At 37.0% G+C, this 6,791-nt stretch overlaps 1 pseudogene; it reads right to left on the reverse strand.

Annotated features, from left to right (window-relative positions):
- Positions 1 to 966: 966 nt before the first annotated feature.
- LOC135322957 (olfactory receptor 4C6-like) lies at positions 967 to 1,893 on the reverse strand (annotated as a pseudogene).
- Between the last annotated feature and the right edge of the window lie 4,898 nt (positions 1,894 to 6,791).

Consider the following 6,791-nt stretch of genomic DNA (forward strand, 5'->3'; position numbering starts at 1 on the left):
GCATCGAGGGTTGGGGGTCACAGGGGCCCTTTGTTCCAGTTTCACTTAGGGCTGCTGTGCACAGATTCAAGCCTCAGAGGTTACCCCTGTGTCCCTGCTGACCTCTCCATTGGAGATGGGGAGTCCCAGCATAAGAGTGCTTTTTCTCCTTTGCTTCTTCCTCCTCATGGTACAGGTTGTGCACTAATTTCCTGGTTCTTCTTTTTTTATCCTGCCAGACTTGTGACAAATTTTGTCTTTTGAAATAGGTGATGTTCTGTCAAAGTTCAGCAGGTGTTCTGAGTAAATGGTTGGGTCCCTGGATGTCTCTCTTGGAGTATTCATGAGAGAAGGTTAGCTAAGAGCATCATTCTGCTCTGCTATCTTGTCTACTCCCTAAGCTAAGCTACTTTTAAATTTATATCCATTCAATACTATTTATTAAGCACCTACTAGGAGAACAGCAATATTCTACCCTAGCATGAACAAATAAACATAACCCCTGACCTCACAGGGATTACCACCTTGTGGGGAAAACAGAGAAAATGAAAGCAGCAAATAACTTAGGTTAGTTTGTGATTGTTGATATTCAGGATAAAACCAGATGAAGAGAATTGCTGAGGGGAGCTAGAGAAAGTCATCAGGAAAGATTCATCTAAGAAGGTTGAAGTTCAACTTAAAGTGGAAAAAATGAGATTTGGACAGGCAAGTGAAAACTCTGGAAAAGAGCACTCCAGCAGCAAGCTGCATAAGAAAAACAAAATCTAGAACTGAGAAATGCTTGAATTATTGAAAAAGCAGGTTAAAAAAGGAGAGAGACAGAGACAGAGAAATGTACTGGAGATGTGGGCAGTAACATGATCTTAACCTGACTCGCATGATTAAAACCTGCCATTGGCTGCTGTCTCCTCAAAGGATTGGAATAAATTGGGATGGGGAGGGTAACATCTCATTGTCCTTCAGAAAAGATTGGTTCTAGCTTATAAGTTAATGACTACACAAGGTCCCTTCCTTCATCCACAGTTTCCTCATGGCATTTTTCACCTCTGTGTTCCTCAAGGTGTAGATCAAGGGATTTAACGTAGGTGCAACAATGGTAAAGGACACAGCCATTGCCTTGTCTACGGGGTAGGTGACCACAGGTCTCATGTACAAGAAAATGCATGGCACAAAGAACAAGACGACCACCGTGAGGTGGGAGCCACAGGTGGAGAGAGCTTTACGCCGTCCTTCAGAGCTGCAGGTCTTTAGGGAGCAAAGGGTGACCACATAGGAGGTGATGAGGATAAGAAAGATGGACACACACATCACCCCATTTTTGAGGATGACTAAGAGGCCCAGGATGTGGGTGTCCATGCAGGCCAGTTTCAACAATGGAAACAAATCACACATAAAGTTGTCTATGACATTCGGGCCACAGAAGGGGATTTGATACATGAAGAGAAGCTGTATAACTGCGTGGAAAAATCCCACCAGCAAGGCCCCTCCCAGCAACAGGCAGCACACCCGAGGCCTCATGATGATCATGTAGTGCAGCAGCTTACAGATGGCCACGTAGTGGTCATAGGCCATGGCAATGAGAAGGATGATCCCACTCCACCAAAGAAGTGCTCTGCAAAGAGCTGGGTCATGCAGCCTTTGAGGGAGATGACAGCGCTCTCAGAGAGGGAGTCCACAATCATCTTGGGGGCAATGACAGAAGATTAGGTGGCATCCATGAGGAACAAGGAGGAAAGGAAAAAATACATAGGTGATCTCAGACTCTGATCTGTCACCACGGTTACCACAATGAGGAGGTTTCCCAAGATGGGACACATATATGATTAGAAACACAGAAGAGAGTATTTTCCTCAGCTCTGGATTCTTTGTAATGCCCAAAAGGATGAATTCAGTCACGTTGTTGGGATTCTCCATTTACTGTGGACTGACATAAACTTATCAGTCTGAGCTGGAAAATCTACAAAGAATGTTATTTTTAATTAGGTATAACTGAAAGTTTTGGACATTCTTTTGCACTCTGTCTCATACCCTCATGTCCTATCTTTTTACCTGGACACCAATTCAGCAACCAGCTGATAAAAATTATATCCTGAGACCAGCTTGATCCTACTAATCCATCCAAAATCTTCTATCTCCAGTGTATATCTAGCTATCCTTCCTGACACTTGTTGCTTGAGACATTTAGAAGACCATTCTTCATCACTCTGGTGCAAACACATACCTGATAATATGAATAATTAATATATCTCAAGGAAATCCTAGATCTTTAGTAGGAGGAGCCAGTGGATAAATGGTAAGCAACTTACTACAATCTTAGATTCACTATCTTTCCTTCCCTGTTTCACTCTCCCCCATTCACTACCTCCCTTCTGTTTTCCAAAATGAACCACCTACACTCAAGCCCTCCTCTCAGACACTGTCTTTCAAGAACCCCAAGCTAACGATCTGACCTTAATTATCACTAGATACACCTAATAACCAAGAACTTGGAAAAATTCATCTTATTTCATTTATGTATTTCATATAATTATCAATCACCTAAAATATGCTCATTGAAGATCTTACAAGACAGATAGGTTGTAGCCCAAGGACTCTTCACTTATTAAGAACTGTACTCTTTCCATCTATATTTCTTCCCCTCAAATTGGAATATTATTATTACTGTGAATATTCAATAAATCCCTACTCTGTACCAAGCAATGGAATATTCTGTGAGACAGTTTCTTCATTTTAGAGATGACACTGAGTCAAAAAGTCATGAAAAAAATGAAACCACATACCCACAGGTAGTAAATATTGAAGCCAAGTTCAAGTCCAGCTTTTCCTGAATCAAAATCAACACCAATAACAAGTGATATTGCTTCTTTTATGATGAGTGCTTGGTGTGGAATAGATACTGATCATTTAATAACTTCAATATCACAACATTCCACTGAGATAAATATATGCTTCCTGTGCTTATTTCATTCAATATTATATAATAAAATTCAGTGAGAAATCCAATGATAATTCTACAATAAAGACCATGTTTTATTTATAAATATAATCCAATCCTGAAACTACAAGTTATAACCTTTAACTAAGTTTTCAAGATTCTAATTATTTTCCAGATATGCAAAATTGAAAAAAATACCTTAAATCTCTTTCTCTGCTCCAGGAAGACCCAGATCCAACTTGTCCAACACCATCCTTGCAGATAAGCTTGAATCAGTGTCAATCATTTATTCCATTTTTTTGTGTGTGTGTAGAGCCACACCCAGATGAAACAAAGGATTCTAAATAATAGTGAAAAAAGCAATAAAACATGACTCATCTATTTTGTACTCCCTATGTACCAGCAAGTTGCTTGGTCTGCTATTTGCATTATTACATCTTTTTATCACACATGGGATGGGTACTGTCACAAATTTTACCTTGAGGATGAGGACAATAAAGCTCAGACACATTATGCTTCTCTTCTGAAATATGTGGAGATTACAAATCCAGGTAATCTCACTTTGAATCACAAATTCTAAGTGTTACACTACACCAATGAATAGTGAACAATAGTCTCAACTGGCTAAATACAAGTGATATTAAAGTCAAATGATGTGGTAAAAGAACTGGTTCAGTAGCAAAGTTCTCTTTGCTTGGGATACTTAAGCAGAGGCTGTCTGTCCCTTGATGAGAATGTAGTTGAGATCATTGCTTTAAATGGGGATGTAAACTACAGGTTCTCTAAGAAACTTCTCAACACTCAAAGACCCATTCTTAGACTCATTTCTCTTATTAAACAAAGGATATATTTTCCAGGACACTTTGCAAATCTGCAGTTTAGATTAACTCCAACCTCTCCCATATCCAGGCCAAGAAATTAAAAAAAAAGAAAAAAAGTTAATAGCCCTATGGGAAGAAAAAGGACATATTCTCAAAAAATCAGGGTATTTTCAAGGACAATTTTCATATCAGTTTTAACTCCTTATGTGGATGTTTAGGGATAGATAATTGATTCTCTATCCACAAAATTTTGAATGGTGTGCTGTGTGCATACCAATTATTTAATTAAATTTATATAAATCCATGAAATTGAATTCATTTAAAGAAAATTTCACTGAGCCATGGCACCCAAGCAAACTGGTGCTAGCCTATGTCTCCAGAACCGAGTACGGTTCTCAGAGCCTGGCTGCCATTCCTCTGACAGTGAGGCTCAGAATCCCATTTTGCATCTTCCATCTTTACCATTTTTATCCCTAGACATGTTTTAGCCAAAATCAAGAGCTGGACCATACCTGGACTCCCAGTTGAATGTTGAATCACTGCCTTCAAATCCTCTTTGTGATGTTGTCTGTTTCCTTCCAGTGTTCCTGTGAAATGCCATTGCTCAAAAGAGTGCTCATATAAAGAAGTGAGGAATTACATTTCATCAATTGTCTAATTATTACCTAGACTGTATATATTTCTGTTTCATAGCATGTATATTAATGCAAAAGATTCAAGGCAATGCCTTCTCCATAAAGAGGGAGACAAGATTGCATGAGCACTCCTGAAACAATGCACGTACAAAATAAGTTCCAGAAGGGAAAATATCAGTATGATCTACAAACTTCAAAAAAGATGAAGTGAGCTAATCCTTGACACGAGCATTGAGAATATTAGAAATTTGTAAATTTAGAAACTGAACAAGAAGGACAACCATACAAAAAAGGCATGAAGAAAGAAGGGGAAACACGGTGTAGAGTCAAAATTCAGGGACTTTTGACATCAGAAAACCTGGGTTTCATTATGGACCTTCCAGGGATATAATTAACCAGAAGTTATTTATTCCCCTAAATCTCAGTTGCTTTTCAGAGTTGTGGTATTAAACATTAAGTTCCTAGAATTATAGCTTAAATTTTAATATTCAACCTTATAAACAGTAAAATGTAATAAGAATGTGAACTTATATTCATTTAAATGTGTATTAAGTAGTATAATGGCCTGGCACGTTTTGTGTTTCTCATAAAACTTAGTCCCATTCCCACCCCCCCCCCATTAATCCCGGGTATGAAGTGTCTTGAGTAGATGCACCCAGCCAGACTGGAGTTCAGTTAGGGATGGGTAGTAAGAGCTATAATCCTAAAGAAATCTGTGTAAATTTTTGAATTTTCACATTAGAGTTACTTCTGTGTTCTGAGTACTTATAATAAGTCAGACAACCTCTCTGTGCCTCACTTTTATTCTCTGTAAAATTAAAAAAAAAAAGACACCTATTGTGCAATTTTGTTGTAAAGAATAAGTGATTTTCTAAACATAAAATGCTTAGACCAGCTTCCTTATTTCTTTTCCCAGCAAGAGGAGGATGATACAGACCACAAACTATTTTAAAACAGGTCCCTTGCCTATGGACCATGTGTTTACATATGTTTGCATTAAATGCTCCATGGCCAGCAGGATATCAGTCCAATGACTCCTCCACACTTGGCAACATATAGGTTTTTAAACTGACTTTAAGAGAAAATTCTTCCAAACTTGTTCTCTAAAACACAATTTTAACAAAAAGTAGAATAGTTCAAATAAAAATAATATACTTTTATAAAAATTTAAAGTAAATTTAAAATGGACCCAAGGAACATAGTTTATATAGGTAGATAGAGTGACAGAAATTTAAAGTCCAAGAACCTCTCCCAACCATAAGTGCTCATTCTCATTCAACCCTTTATTAACAACTTAGTGAATGCTCCTTAGAGATGCATTTGTATGTAGGTATATACGCAGTCATGTATGTGTTTTACTCTATGTCAAAGTACATAAGTATATACTAATGCATTTGAAATTCTAGTTGCACTTTGTACGGGCACTATTTGTCAGTACTTATGATTTTTCCTTCGTTTTAATTGCTACATATCATTCCATTTTATGGTTACCACATGATTCCTTTAATAAGTCCATGTTTGCTCAAAATTTATTCTAATAGTTTGCCTTATACACAGGGTTACAATGAACATAACTTACAGAAATCACTACTTGCTTGTTTGAATATTTCTGTTGGAGAAATCTATGTCATCACCAAACAAAACAAATATGCATAGATTTAAATTTGGTAGATCCTGTAACACTGCTCTCAACATCCTGAAGCATCTTTCATTCCCATAAATTGTGTATTAAAGAGTAATTTTCCCCACAGCCTTACAGACACTAAATATTATCAACATTGAATATATACTTTTTTAAAAAAATGAGGTAAAAATTTAAATCATTTTAATTTACATTCATTTAATCATTCATTCACAGAATTTCACTGTGAGATAAAAAATGAATGTTGGCCTCCAGATAAAGCTAAATTAAATGCAATGCAATATCTATATAGAGATATATAATCTATACACATATCTAAGTGTCTAACTCAAACTAACAACAATAATATATTATTTAGTATATCTTATGTATTAGAAATTTTTCTAATATTTTATACATGTTTTCTCACTTCATCTTCACAATTAGCTATGATGAGACATACAGTATGGCTGAGATGAAGCAAAATAATTAATGTGCTTAAGAATATACAGTTAGCAAGTAATAAATACTGGATTTGAATGCAAGGAGACAACTTTAGAGTTGATTGTGTTTCTTGTGTCTAAATTTCTTATGAAGCTAGATGATTTATTCAGTAAAATCCTGGATAGCAGGAGGGTGACAGCAGTGTATTTAGGGAGTGTCCCTGTGTTGTCATTTTTAAGGAGCAGTAGGGCCTTGTGCTGCTCACAAGGCCTGTGCACTGAGCATGTGCATCACTAAGACTGTCTCTAGTGCAGGGCTTTGCAGGCTTATTTCAGTCATTTAGTCTTCCTAACTCA

This window comes from Camelus dromedarius, chromosome 15 (genome assembly GCF_036321535.1).
Source record: "Camelus dromedarius isolate mCamDro1 chromosome 15, mCamDro1.pat, whole genome shotgun sequence".
In the NCBI taxonomy this organism is placed as follows: Eukaryota; Metazoa; Chordata; class Mammalia; order Artiodactyla; family Camelidae; genus Camelus; species Camelus dromedarius.